The sequence below is a fragment of the Lithobates pipiens genome, unplaced genomic scaffold (assembly GCF_037356315.1).
Source record: "Lithobates pipiens isolate NorthernLeopardFrog02 unplaced genomic scaffold, aLitPip1_a1.2 Scaffold_13, whole genome shotgun sequence".
Classification (NCBI taxonomy): Eukaryota; Metazoa; Chordata; class Amphibia; order Anura; family Ranidae; genus Lithobates; species Lithobates pipiens.
Window position 1 is genome coordinate 356,270,758 of NW_027507718.1, and position 15,883 is coordinate 356,286,640.

The following is a 15,883-nucleotide window of genomic DNA, read 5'->3' on the forward strand; positions in this document are numbered from 1 at the left end:
TACCTATAGAAAAAATTACCCTACCCCTTGGATCAATCCCTTAACGCCACTCAGAAATAACTCTGACTTCCCCCCAGGAAATTAACAAAAAACATTCTTAGATAAATGGCCACACAAAGAAGTGATAGCCAAACATTTCTTCCGAAATGGGAAACAACAACAAGGACAACGATTCTAGTCTGATTTCACAATGGACCTACCTTCAAATAAGACACTATCTCTCCAGAGCGGAAACGGTCCACTTAAAGTCCAAAACCCCCACTACCCTTGAGATCCTATGTCTAGAAAAACACCCACAAAGACACAACATCTCCACCTTGTACAATTCACTGTTTGGGGACGGTTCAGAGTTCTCCACCCCGTCTTGCCTAGCATGGGAACACGACCTTAACTTATCTCTTACCAAAGAGAACTGGGAAACCATCTAAACATACGCCCACAAAGAATGTGGATTTAAGATTTTATCAAGATGGTACAGAACGCTCAACATCTTACACAAATTCTACCCTCAGATCTCTGACAGATGTTGGAGGTGTAACAGAGAGGAAGGCTCGATGATACACATTTGTTGGTCCTGTCCACAAATCCAGACGTTCTGGAAAATGGTTCATGAACCATCACATCAGTAACCTCAGAAACATTAAACTTTGACCCAGCACACTTTTTACTACATCATAACACAATCCCCAAAAAAAGGTATTTAAATCCTTAACCATGTTTATGACAAACGCTGCCAGACATTGTATCCCCTGTCATTGGCGATCAACCTCTCTCTCTCTCTCCATCAAAAAAAGAATGGTTCGGAAGAATCAATTCCATAGAACCCATTGAGGAACTCATAAGTATCTCACAGGAAAGAATGACAAACTTTACCTCAACTTGGCTCAAATGGATAGAATATAAAGATACTCAGGAATACAAAACATCCATACTGTAACCATTAAAAAATCTGTGTCATTCAGCTATGTTGTGAAGGTCCAGATAGACAAAGGAACACTGGCCCACTAAACGGCAAACATTCCTTGCCCTCTTCTCCCCCTTTTCTCTTTTTTTTTTCCTCTCACCCCCCCCCCCCCTCCTTTTTATGAGTAACCTTGAAAAAAAATGTTGTATATGTTTCGCCTGTAAACATCGAGTCAATTACATAATAGATATTTTACTTTGTATTTTGATATAACGCACTTATCTGTACCCTGCCAGATTAATGGGCATTCCTAACAACTCTACAAACACCCAATATATTATGTATAAGTGATACTGAAATTGTATTATTACAAGTTGTAATTTTTTGCCTTTTTCATTATCAATAAAAACATTTGTGGAACAAAAAAAAACAATTTTTGTCATAATGGTTAATGGACAAAGTCCATTAGTAACACTCCATATTAATGTAAAGAACTGTGTTGTGTATTATTTCTCCATGGCCATTTTACAACTGCCTCACAACAACTTCAGATATTATCTTGCAATTTTATACAGGGGTGTACCCAGGACCAGGTTTATATTTTTTTCTCCCCCAAAAATGACAAAAGATATGGCGCTCTCAAAATTTTAACAAGGAAACTACTGTGTATTTTAGATGTTCAAAGTGTAATACAAAGTCCAAAAAATATATATCAGTGCCACAGCTACTATTGGTTGCTTCTAATTAGTAACCCAATTAATAATGCACTAGAGGATAAAACAGCTAGACGTATTAGACTTAAGTCAGTTTTAAAGGTCGATCCTCTCTCGCAGCGCCTACCCTCTGTAGCCATTTAATCCCTTCTGTGCCCTCAGTACAGCCCAAAACCAGTCCAGTGTAATCCCTCCAGTATGAAGAGGACAGGGGTGTGGAGGGTATGACAGTGACAGAATGGGGAAGGATTTATTTTAATGGCAGCCTGTGGGGTGACCAGGGAGTGCTTTTGGGCAGATAAGGTTTCGAGTGATGTCCGTCAGCTGGATGTATGCAGTGGGCCTGGGGTGATGCAAGCTGGGGTGAGTAGGGGGCTAAGATGGGGTCAGATAGTGATGTTTATAATTAAAAAAATGATTGTAAATATATACAACAATATATAACACAACATTGCCAATCAAAAAAAAAATTGTCCTGTTATAACATGCAAATATATATCTATATAATCCAGCCCCTAGCACTCTGTATGTCCAGATAATGTGAAATTAAATTATGACCATTCATGTAACCCTGTGTTATCCAGGCTCTGAGTCTGTGCAATCAGAAACGTAAACTCACCACATAAACATAGGGTTACATGAATGGTCATAAATTACTTTCACATTATGTGGACAGAGTGATTGGGGGATGTTTATATATCATATATTATATATATATTTTAGAATCCCTGTTGCTACCACATCTTTTCTGGGTCCTTCCTTCCTTCTTATAATGTCTCCTTTTATGTACCTTGCACACCTTCACCACTTTTTCACATCCTTCACCATTATTTCAGTATCTCTTCTATCATCTTACGTTTCACTGGTTCACTTGTTTCTAGGTGGCAACCCCACTATACCCACTTCCTTTACCTTATCTACCCAGATTTCCATTCATCGTTATGGCAGCTCCCCTGGGTCACCACGGGGGATCATTCCTTGGTGGCGAAGCCCTGGTGTCTGCTGGGACATGGGTAAGCAGCCTTGCTCCCTCCCCCCTTTTTAATTTAATTACTACCTTGCTTAATTATGATGCTGTATTATAAGTTTTTATTGCTCATGTTTTTTGGCAACTACATTTTTTTTTCTGATTAAACAATCAAAACCCCTCTACAGATTCCCTCCTGATGAAGCGGCCATTGTCTGCAAAACTAGTCGAGGAAAATTACATCTGCGATCAATTGTCCTACTGTAAATCTCCCCCTTTGGGGTTAATTACTTCACTGGTGATATACCTGTACTGCTATCATGTTTTAATGTGTAACTGATGATTTGTGTTTTTATGCATCAATCATTTGTATATTTTTTACATAATTGTCATATCAGTTAATATTGCATTACTTTTTACTGTACCGTAATAGTCCAAATGCTCTCACGTCCCTCTGACAGCCTGATTGGGGACCAGGCTCCCAACTTTGTTAATTCCTGGATGATGGTCTCTAATAATGTTTACTTTAGCAACTTACCATAGAGGCCACTCGTTTTCTCTAATAAGGTCTAGCGAGTGGGGAATTATATGTACCATTTACCAACCACTGCTCAGTCACACCTTGGACGGCATCAACAGGAATGCTCCATCTCTTATGTCTGATTTCTCTAGCAGTTCTCCTGAGCACCTTCCACACAAAACATTGGAGGCACTCTCATGGGGAATTGTGAGACCACTTTCCATCTGGTTAAATAGCACTGTAGTAACCAGTTCCATTATTGACCGACTTTGCTTAGTACCTGGATCCACTAATTGATACTTTGCAATACCAGCTTGTCTGTTTGTGGTGGAGACACCCAGATGTACAGTAATGTGTACAAAATATTGGTATATTACATACCTTTACCATCACAAGGGAAACCTGACTACAAGAGGAACAGGAAGGAGATATCCAAGTCATTGATTTAGGATAAAGACCTTGCAGTTTTAAATCTTACTGCTGGTAAGTGGGGATCCAGGAGGGGAACACAGAGTGGCACTGTAATTCTCATAAGCAGGAATTTAACACATTTGACACTTTATTTGCATGGATGGACTTTCACTGATGATTGCACTATTATGAACTTTATGATTGCCCTAGGACTTTAATTATAGTTTACTTGATGTATAGGAGCAGCACTAAGTTTAATATTTTTCACGCTTCTTGGGGTTTTTTACCTTACACGACAGCAGCAGCTCCCAAAAAATAGAATATATTAATTCACACATTACCATAGCGTGGTTATTCACACTATTCCATACAGTAATGTGTGTTCGCCATTTCCAGCATTTTCAGTATTGTATCCCTCATCTCTTTACATCCCACATCTAAACACCATACTTTTTTTAGGGACTCTTCCCTTACTAGTGATGTGGAAGAGCTTATTCACTGAGGCTTGAGAGGCAGTGACATTTAAAGAGGCCTCCTTCTCACCAGAGGTAACTGACATCACAGTCTGGTGCTCCCACAGAGCACTGCCAGATGCATGTTTTATACTCATCCCCTCTCTTTCAGCAACAGTGAGCCATTCCAAGTCCTCATTGGTTACACTTTCATTCGGACTCTCAACCTTATTAATTTTTTCGTTTGTGGACAAAATCTCTGCCATGCAAGTGTCCTTATCTGGTCCTTCTGACTGGTGGGGGTTAACTTCTACAACAGCCAACATTTGGCTGTTCATGTTTGCCCCACTGTTACACACAGAATCATCCTTCAATAATGCCATTAACTTTATGACCAAACTATCCCAGGCTATTTTGTCTGTTCTTCAGTCTTCAGTACTCTGCATCTCTGTTCTATCTGCCCAGGAAAACACAGGTGAGCAGAGTGGCTTGGCAGTAGGCATTTTGCCCTAGTAACTTCTAATCACATCAGACTGTGTTAATACAGTAAATAAAAATCCTATGCAGCTTAAGGTTAGACAGCTTCTCTACCAGTCTAATCGTGTGGCCCTGTGTCCTCATACTTATACTGGGATCACCATTGAGATATTTGTACATTGCAATCATATCCCCTCTCAAGCATCTCTTCTCAGATGAGAACAAATTTAGCGCTTGTAGTCATTCCTCATAATTGAGGTCCTCCAGTCCCCATATTAATTTAGTTGCCCTTCTCTGGACTCTCTCCAGCTCCAGCACATCCTTATGGAGGACTGGTGACCACCACTGGATGGAATACTCAAAATGTGGCCGAACCATAGTTTTAATAAAGAGGCAGAAAAATCAACTTGTCTCTGGCCTAAATTGATGAAGAAATTCGATTTTTTTTTACATTTTTTATTGGGTGTGTTTTATAGCAGAAAATAAAAAAATATGTTTTTTGTTTTTTTTCAAAATTGACAGTCTTTTTTTGAACATAGCACAAATCAGATCAAAGTCAAAAGACCACTGTATTGAATATAACATCAGTATTCAATACATTAGCAATATAGGGATACCGACCCACCCTCTGTGGGTGGTGCTTTTTCCTTTTGTCCTGAACTTGGTAAGCTAGTTGAAAAAACAAAGGAGGGGTACAGACCCATAAAGTTCAGATACAGACAAATGATAGGGCAGACAGTGGACATCACCTATAAGTAAAAATTCTTTTAATGCTTAAACTTGATATTCAGAAATACATAAAGATAATAGGCAGAAGATATAAAATGTAAAAACTTTAAGAACAAAATAGCCACAGATGTGCACACCCACAAGACAACAATTAACACAATTTATTCATTTATATTGCCTCAAGTGTCATGACAATTGGGACACAAAAAGGGGTCCATTGGCAGGATCAAGGGAAAGAGGTTCACAAAATTTCTTACTGAGGTGCCATCTGATATTTAGATAATACAGACACCATGAAGACATTGTTTGCTCAAACCCAAGGACCTCCATATGGTGATACCTGGTACATTAATCAAATATAGACATAAATCACAACAACTATTCAAAAATTGAACCGAGACATACATGCAAGGGATCAAGGAGAGCAGATGTAGGTATCATATAGTGACGTTTACCAGATAATGGCTTATACAAACACACTACATACCTCCCCTAGCTAATTTTCCAAGATCTACCAAGCTGTCAAGTGAGGTTGGTGTTGTGAAAAGTCTACTAATAGAGGGCCCCCTATGGTAATGTCAGTGGATCAAAAAGGTAAGTCCCAAGCCGCTGAAAAAGCCATATATAGTGCAGATATGTATTGGCCAGCTTTTAACAAAGATCACAGAGTAGCTAATAATTTAACCTCAATATGATGATAATCAAGCCAATGACTTTAATGTAGCAATTTTTCCAAGTGTAAGTTAATGTGAATTAATCACGGTAATGTGATCCAAAAGAGGTTCTTCTGAGATGGATAAAGTCTCAATAAGGCTTTAGTGAGTCACGCTGCATGTATAGGACATAGGGGCTTCACTTAGTGCCTATGGAAGCCTCGGAAAGTATGAGACTACCATCAGAATGTCCGCGATTACCGGCTTGAGCTCTGCTTTCTCAGGACTGCCACAAACTAGGTGAGCTCTGAAAAGTGAAAGGAGAATGTCCATGATTTGCGGCTTAGTCACGAGTTCCTGGTGATACTGTTCAACATGGGGAGCCTTGCAGAGTTCGAGGCTACCATTGGAATGTCAGTGAAATTTGAAATCAGCTCCCGATGATCCCATTCAGCTTGCGAAGCCTTGCGGAGTTCGAGGCTATCATCAGAATGTCCGCAAAATTGAAAATCAGCTCTGGTTCCCACTAAGTCTGGGGGGATCCGGTATGAGTGCAGGTTACTTGCACAGCATTAGAGCAGTAGATACTATACAGCCGGGGTTGAGTTCAGTTTAGGATCTGGATCTGCACTGTATCCAAAAAGGTAAAGGGGGTGCCCTGAGGGGTATGTGGCAGATGTCTGGGGATGTCCTGTAGCTATTAAACTGACACATTTCATTCACTGAGTTTGTGAACTTCTTCAGAGTAGCAATTCCCCCATGCTTTTTGGTAATTTATACCCCTTTTCCAATGATTCCAAGCAGGAATTGTGCTGGGGGCAGAGCTATTCCTTGGGGTTGAATAGTTTAACTCTTGCACTGGCTGGTTGCTGGTAGTGCATTGGGTAATAGTTTATCGCCATCTTGTGGCTGTTTTAGAGAATAGGCACATATCCAATATCAATTGAAAAGGAATGTTACTGATAACAAGTCAGATACAGAAAATTGAGTCTCATTTTTTTTTAACAGTTTACTTTGAGAGATTTCAAAGATATTCATAGATTCACAGCTTCACAAATCTGTAGATCCATAAATTTATAGGTCTATAGTCCAGTCGGCCATAGACACACAGATGTTCACATATATTGTGGAATGCAACCGGTTGCTCAAAGGACACCCAGACCTGACAGAATAATAAAGGGTTCACAAAAACGTGTAAGTTTAATTCATTGTTTAACCCTTTCGGAACCAAAGTCCCTAGCCGCAAGGTCCATTCTTTTTCACGCTGAACTAAGACTGTGTCAAAGTCTCTACTTCTACTTGATAATTTCATGCCATAGAACCCTTGGTCATAGGCCATTGGTTTTTCCGCTATGGTGGTCAAGAAAATGTTTTGAGATTGGCTTTTCATTATCCTTTCTTCTAATGCTTCATAGAAGTTCGTACATTTAATGGTCATTTTGTCTTGCCTATGTAAAGCTTGTGGCATGGGCAGTCCAGCATGCACAAAATGTTTTCAGTGTTGCGATTAATAAATTGCTTGATTTTATATATTTTATGTCCATCAGCATCGGTGAAGTTGTTTGTTCTTTCTACCAGACTACAAATACTGCATTAACTACATGGGTACATTCCTTTAAGGGTCAGTAGGTCTGTAAGCCAACTCCGTGGTATAGTTTTTATAAATTCTGAGTTGAAAAGTTCATCCACCAGATTTCTGCCTCTCTTGGCTACCATAAGGGGCCTGGGGCCAACAATGCCAGATAATGTTGGTGATCGAGTCAGCAAGTGTCAGTGTTTTGTAAGCACATTCCTGACTGTCTCCCATTTTAGTCCATATGGGGTGATGATCCTGACATGAGCCATCTGTTTATTTACAAGATCGCCTTTTTTGGTCTTCAACTGAAGTAAATCTATCCATGACTTCTTTGATGCCTTCCGTTTTGCACTTATCAGTGTCCTATAGAAGTATTTTCTTTCTCTAAAGCATTCGTAGAGTTCTGTTGCTTCAGTTCTGTAGTTATGCTCTTTACTGAAGTCCCTGCGTAACTGCAGGAATTGCCCAGTTGGAATGCCATTGATTAGAGATTTTGGATGATGGCTGGTTGCTTCAAGCAGAATATTTGCTGCAATTTCTTTTTTATAGGTACTCATAGTTATTGTCCCATGCTCCACTTTGATAATAAGATTAAGAAAGAAAATCTTTTAGGGGTCCCAATTGAAGGTGACTCTTATGTTCCTAGTGTTTTGATTTAATTCCTTGATGAAGGTCTCAAGACTCTCAGAGGTACCCCACCAGACCAGCAGCACATCGTCAATATTTCTTAGCCAAAGCAATGCATGGCCAAGATATAGTTCCGAACAATATACGACTTCCTCTTCCCACCATCTGAGATATAAGCAGGCCTATGCCGGTGCCCAGGGGGCGCCCATCAATGTGCCACAAATTTGTTTGTAATTTGCCCCAGCAAATTGAAAGAAGTTGTTGGATAGAGCGAACTGGAGTAACTCCAGGAGGAATTAATTCTGTGCCCCTATTGTGAAGTAATTTTGGTCTAAAAAATGTTCTGCCGCGACCAGACCCCATGAATGGGGAATTGATGTGTATAGGAACTCTACATCATTACTAGCCAAAACTGCATCAGTTGGCATGTGTATTTTGGCAATGTTCATTAATACATGTCTGGTATTTTGCACAAACAAAGGTAGTTTTGTAACCATTTCTTTTAATAAGGCATACAGATATTGTCCAGTTTTTTTCAAATGGTCCTTTTATGGCCTCACTGTGAGATGTTCACATACTTTTTTAGAAAGTAGATTTAACCCCATGCTTAATTTATAATTAAAAGGTAAAGACAGTGTAGCGCTTCTATGGTGATAAGTGTAATCAACATGTATAAAAACAAGAGTAGTCATATAACAAAAATCATATGAATAATATAAATGGGTAAAGTAAAGTCCAATTAAAATGGGTGTAAGCTTCCGTAATGTAGCTGGTACAGGAATGGTTGGACCGTTTCAAAGTAAGAGGAAGATCCTACTAAACGAATGTGTCCATGTAGATCAGCTTGTCTGTAAACATTAAGGAAGGTAGATAAATACTTCTTACCAACTCTGTTGGACTCACACAGTCGTATGACAGTTGAGTCAGTAAAGCTTGAGGTCTCAATCTGGGACCAACGAGTGGATGGAGGAAGGTCCGTCGAACTGGTGGGGAAACTCCAAACGACTGTATGCCCAATGGTGTATTTCACAGGTGGGACATCAGGATAGTTTCTAATCCAGCTCAGACGCAGCCCGTTACACACCGATACTCCAATCACCCCAAAGTGGAGGGGAAGATGTTAGGGGTTTAGACCAAAAAGGAAAAAAGAAAAAGAAAAAAAGAAGAGCTCCACATGGTGCGGGTCAGATGGTATAAAATGGTAATTTATTAAAAGTCAAAAAAATTAATAATGACTTAGTGATCACGAAGAAATGGAATAAAAATGAGAATAAAAGCAATGTAGGGTGCCAACGGCTAGCCCGACGCGTTTCGACACATATGTCTTCGACAGGGGCATGTTGGGGCCCACCACATTGCTAACAAATATATAGGGTGTCTGAAACAGTTCCGCCTACAAGGGGGCGGAGACTTCTGTCTCGGACAACCCCTTACAAGTAAGGTAAACAATCTGATCAGATCAGGATAAGCGTGTTCAAACATGATAGACAAATGCAAATATCGTCCAATATAACCTTCCTACTCATGCGAGCAGTTGAATTGACTTTAGTGACAATATAAAATGGATAAGAACAGCCATAGTCATAAATAAGTCACGTATATTAATCTGGACCTCCTCGAACATATACGTCCAGGGAGGACCAATACACTGATAAGACACATACAAAATTGCATCTAACACTAATGCAAGGTGATCAACCATGTAATATTATTACTGTATAGACTGTATTATAAAAACATCACCTGGAAGGACTTGTTCACGTTTATGTTGTGTCAAAGTGGATCTATGCAAGTCGAGGTGGTAGTATATAGTGGCGATCAGTCATTGTGCAAGTTAGATGTGTCTTACTAGTTTACTGGCGGTGTACAGCCGAAAGATGTGTATGTGTAGCCATGGTAACTATTGTTGCGTGCTGTCCTGTTACTTGAGATTCCGGTCAGGTGACTAAGAAAACGTCATGACGTGCAATATGACAGAGGAGCCTCTACCAATCCCTAGATGTGCGTATCATGTGACCAAGTATGGGGGGAGTAAGAAAGAACGTGCGTCCACGAGGTGGAGGCGTGCACGCATGGACGTCACGCAATATGTCCCTATGCAGAAATGTAAGAGAGGAGAAGGGCGTCAGAGTTTGGCGCCATTTACCGCATGGTATACGTCACCCGCCGCAAGGCGTGACGAGCGGCATCTAAAACCAATCAGGGCGATCGGAGGCGTAACAGCATTGCGCATGCGTCGTGTCTTGTGACGTAGTCACGTCGCGTCGTGCGCCATAACGTACGGAAGCCTCACTACACCCGGAACAAGCGCAGAAAATGATGTAGCTACGTCGCGTAGCAGCAAACGTCAAGTCGCAACGTACCCATGACAACCACAATACATCCCCTAAGATTGAAAAAACAAAACATCGTAGGGAAAAAAAAAGAAGAATGAAGAGAGAGGGGGACCCATACACCCCACCAAAACTGACACATTAGAAATTGGTAATAGGTGGATAATGTCAAATAAGATAAAAAATGAAAATAGAAAAGATGATCAAATCCTGTGCATTCCAAATACGCACCCAATAACAAGACAGGCCCTAGGACACCTGGGGCACAAGGGTGGTCTCAGAATATGATAGATATAACAAATTCACAAAATATGTTGGGTATAAACTCGAAAAATTATATGTATATGTATGTTTCCTAAAAAGCACATCTGCCCCAGGTCGCATAAGGTTAGGGAAAAAAGAGCAATGTAATCACACATGTCTATAATAAAACATGGGACAGGGGTTGGAAAACATATGAAAAGAGAGGTGAATTGAACTAGAAAAATATTTGGAAATAAATAAGTACCGTGCAGAAGCAACAAAGCTCAAAAAGTGTGGAATGGGTACCGTGGACGTAAATAGTTACATAGTTAATGTGTGAAAGGATGATGGGTCGGTGATGAAAGTTTTATTTTAATTTATAATTAAGTTCATATACAACATTGGGAAATGGATTGTAGTTCAATTTCTCATATGTAGATTCATCATTAAGTTGCCTTTTAATTTCTCTTTCGTACTTTGTTTCTGAGAGGAGTACCACATTACCCCCGTTGTTGCTTTTTTTGATAATAACTCCTGGGGCCTCTTTTAGTTCCCAGAGTGCCTGTCTTTCATAACGATCCAGACTGTGCATGTTTCTTCTTATATACCCTCATCCATTTATCTTTCTTAAAAGGGAGCATTTTCTTTGCGTTAAACTGTATTTGGGCATCTCTCCTTCATGGTTCTTCAGAGGGGGTCAAGGAAATGTTGGCTAGTTCATTTTCCTCACCACACGACAGTGAGGTGAGGGTATCCAGAGCTATTAGTTCTCAAGGATCACTTTGTTCAGGTAGCAGTTCTTCAGTATTTGGTCTCTGATGTATTTGTCTCAAGTATACTTTTCTTAAGAATAAAACAATATCTTTGTAGACCTCAAAATTGCTCATTAAGTTAGTCGGTGAAAAGGAAAGGCCCCTTTTGAGAAGCTTAGTGTGTCTTTCTTGGAGGTCGAAATCCAAAAGGTTGATGACTGTGTTATCTGCCGATTTTGTCCTTTGCATCCTTTTCATATCTTGTGATGACTACTCCTTTCCTAAAAATCCCACATTGCATTCATTTTCCTCATTCTCAATTCCCGAGGCTTCAGAATGATTTCTCAAGAATGATCTCGGGCCCTTTTCTTAGTTTTCTAGACCTACTCCGACCCAGTGGTGGAATTACCAAGGTTGCACCAGTCACATTTGCGACTGGGCCCTCGGGTTCGCCACTGTAGGGGGGCCCGCCGCAGCCTGGGAGATAGTACAGTACACTCACGGTGTACAATCATTCACAGGGAGTCCATTCCACCCATCCTCTCCGGCCGCTCTGCCCATCCTCCCCGATTCACGGGCACATTGCACAGGCTCCACCCATCCTCTCCACCCATCCTCTCATCCCACACTTAGGGGCACAGTCCCCGCCTGCTTTGCCCATCCTCTCCGCCCATACGCTCTGCCTGAACTCGCGGGCATAGTCCCCACCCGCTCCGCCCATCTTCTTCAGCTCCGCCTGTTCTCACAGGCCCCGCCCATCCTCTCTGCTCGCCCAAGCAAGACCCAGCAAGGAGGGGGAACCAAGTGATCTGCAAGTGAGGGGCACTCATCCCTCAATATCAACACTGCCACTGATCCCCCAACACTACTGCCACTGATCCCCACACCACCACTACTGCCACTGATACCCCCCGCACCACCACCACCACTACTGCCACTGATACCACCACCACTACTGCCACTGACCCCCCACACCAGCACCACTACTTCCACTGATACCCCCCACACCACCAACACCACTACTACCACTAATACCCTGATACCACCACCACTACTTCCACTGATACCCCCCAAACCACCAACACCACTACTGCCACTGATACCACCACCCCTACTGCCACTGATACCCTGATACCACCACCACTACGGCACTGATTCCCCCCACACCACTACTGCCACTGATCCCCACCACCACCACTACTGCCACTGATACCTTGATACCGCCACCACTACTGCCACTGATCCCCCACACCACCACCACTACTGTCACTGATATCCTGATATCCCCCCACACCACCACTACTGCACTGATTCCCCCACGCCACTACTGCCACTGATCCCACACCACCATTACTGCCACTGATCCCCCACACCACCACCACTATTGCCACTGATATCCTGATACTCCCCCACACCACCACTACTGCTCTGATTCCCCTCACACCACTACTGCCACTGATCCCCACACCACCACTACTGCCACTTATACCCTGATACCACCACCACTACTACCACTGATCCCCCACACCACCACCACTACTGCACGGATTCCCACCCCACACCACTACTGCCACTGATCCCAACCACCACCACTACTGCCACTGATACCCTGATACCACCACCACTACTGCCACTGATCCCCCACACCACCACCACTACTGCCACTGATACCCTGATACCCCCCACACCACCACTACTGCCACTGATTCCCCCACACCACCACCACAACCACTGCTGCTACTGATCCACCCCACCATGACCACTACTGCCACTGATCTCATCCTTGCCACTGATACTATTCCCCTCCCCGCCACTCATCCCATCCCACCCTCCAACCACCACCCTCTCCACGGATCCCATCCTCCTACCACTGCTGTCACTCATCCCATCCAATCCCCCCTTCCACTACCACTCATTCCATCCCACCCTCCTCCAATCATCACCCTTGCCACTGATCCCATTCCCCCACCACCTCTGTCACCCATCCCATTCAATCCCCCCTACCACTGATCCCACCCCCCCAAACCACAACCCTTGCCGCTGATCCCATCCCCCTCGCTGCTGCACTCATCCCATCTCCCCACCACCACCGCTGCCACTGATCCTATCCCTACACAACCACCACTACTGCCACTGATCCCACCCCCCACCGCTGTCACTAATCCCATCTCTCCCTCACCACTGCCACTCATCCCATCCCCCACCATCGATGCCAACGATCCTATCCCTCTCCAACCGCCACTGATCCCATTCCCCACCAACCCCGCTGCCACTCATCCCAGGGGCGTAACTACAGGGGTTACAATTGCAATAGCACACATGTTGCCCCTGATCACCTGGATGGGGGGCATTTAGAGGAACAAATCCCCTCCATTTTTCTCCTGCAGCCACTAAACTTCTTCTTCTCCTCCTCTCCCTCTGATAGGCATTTAGTGGCTGCATGAGGAAAATGGAGGGGATTTGTTCCCCCTCCTATCTAGGTCCTGCTGCCCCTGGGATCAGTGGGAAGGGCCCTAGCCAGAGAGCAGGGGGGCCCTACATGACTTTTTGCACCGGGCCCTGAAGGTTCTAGTTATGCCACTGCTTCGACCCCTTTAGGTCAAAGCCCTCGATATCTCTTTGGAATTTGTATTGTTTTGTTAGTTTGAGTTTTTTTTTTTTACTTTAGATACCTCTTTATTCAGGAGATCATTATATTTATTAAATTCCTGTTTCCCATCGAAGGGCTCTAATTCCTTTAGACTCACATTGATCTAAGTTTGCAGTTACAGAAGTTGGATTTTTTTCTTGTTCCACTATGAGTTTCATTATTTCAATACCATGGTCAATGCAGGTCTGTTTCCATTTGTTCAGAAATCGTTCAATATGTAGAAGTTCAGCAGGCATCACTCTTTCATGTAATCCACATGGAATGATTTTTCTTTCGATATATGTTTCTAATGACAAAATGTGCCATTTCCAATTCAATTGCTTAATATTTAACTTCTGATGTTGCTTAAACAATATGTCATTGTCAGTTACTATCTGATCATGTGGATTTCCCGTAAACGTTAATCTAATTTCTTCCCCAATAATGTAAGCCATGTGTGTATCTATTGATGGTTATTGGCTGACTGGAACAGAGGGTACCCCTTATAATATATACAACCACTGCAGATATTTATATATACTGTAAACTGCCAATTATCATATCCAAAAATTATTTAACAGAGGCTGGTCTAAGGATGATCTGATGGGATCCAAAAGGGATCAGGTTATAATCTATAGAAAAAAGAAGGGGGTTTATCAGATCAAGTCAAAAGACCAGTTTATTGAATAACCTAAGTATTCAATACATTAGAAATATAGGGATACCGACTCACCCTGTGTGGGTGACACCTTTTCTTTTATCCTGAACTCGGTGAGCTAGTGGAAAAAACAAAGGAGGGGTACAGACCCATAAAGTTCAGATACAGACAAAGGATAGGGCAGTCAGCGGACATCACCTATAAGTGAAAATTTCTATAATGCTTAAGCTTGATATTCAAAAATACATAACGATAATACATAACGATAAAATTAAAAAACTTTAAGAACAAAATAGCCACAGATGTGCACATCCACAAGACAATAATTCACACAATTTATCCATTTATATTGCCTCAAGTGTCATGACAATCGGGACACTGTACCTAGTAAGGATTTGAGTCTTTCTCTGACTCTCCACTGGATTTTCCCCTGATGTAATATAAGAACCTTTGGGCTACTTTTTGCTCCTCAATACACTTATTTGAAAGAATTTCTACCATATCCTTGAAGTTGTGGCTTTTGTAATTTCTTGGCTTCATTTTCAAACTCCACCTCTGATATCTCTTAGGTATCTCTTTCCCTACTGGTATATTGTGTATTAAATGTCAAGGGTGAGGGTAATGGCAATATCTGGTAATATCACATTATCTGATGTTTCCTTTCTAAGTTGTGTTATACTTTTTCCTTTCCTTTTTTTTTGATTTTGAGATCAAGGAAAGAAATGTCATTCTCATTACAGATTCATGTGAATTACAAATTAAATAACTTACAGGTTAAGAATTTAAAGTGGTTGGAAATTCTGTTACACCACTTGTACCTACAGGTAAGCCTATAATAGGGCTTACCTGTAGGTACTGTAAATGTCTCAGAAACTTGTATTGTTTGGGAGATATTCACTATATGTGCTGCTGCCGACGTCATCGGTGCATGCACACTGAAGAAACAGCCCGCTGGTGCTGTTTCTTCAATGGCTGTGCCGTGACCGGTGGCTCTCATGCGCATGTGCTGGAGTGACGTCATTGTGGCACCAGCCAATCACAGCATCGGAGTACACTATCCCGGAAGTAACTCCGGTGAAAAATGTTGGCCGTGGAATCTGATCAGTGGAATAAGACAATGCCATGCATAACTACTGCTGATGAAGCATGTAATAATGTAAAGCAGTTAAACAGTACTCTCACAAAGATAAAAAGATCTTTTGAAAACTAGCGAAGACTATTATAGCAAGTATTAACACT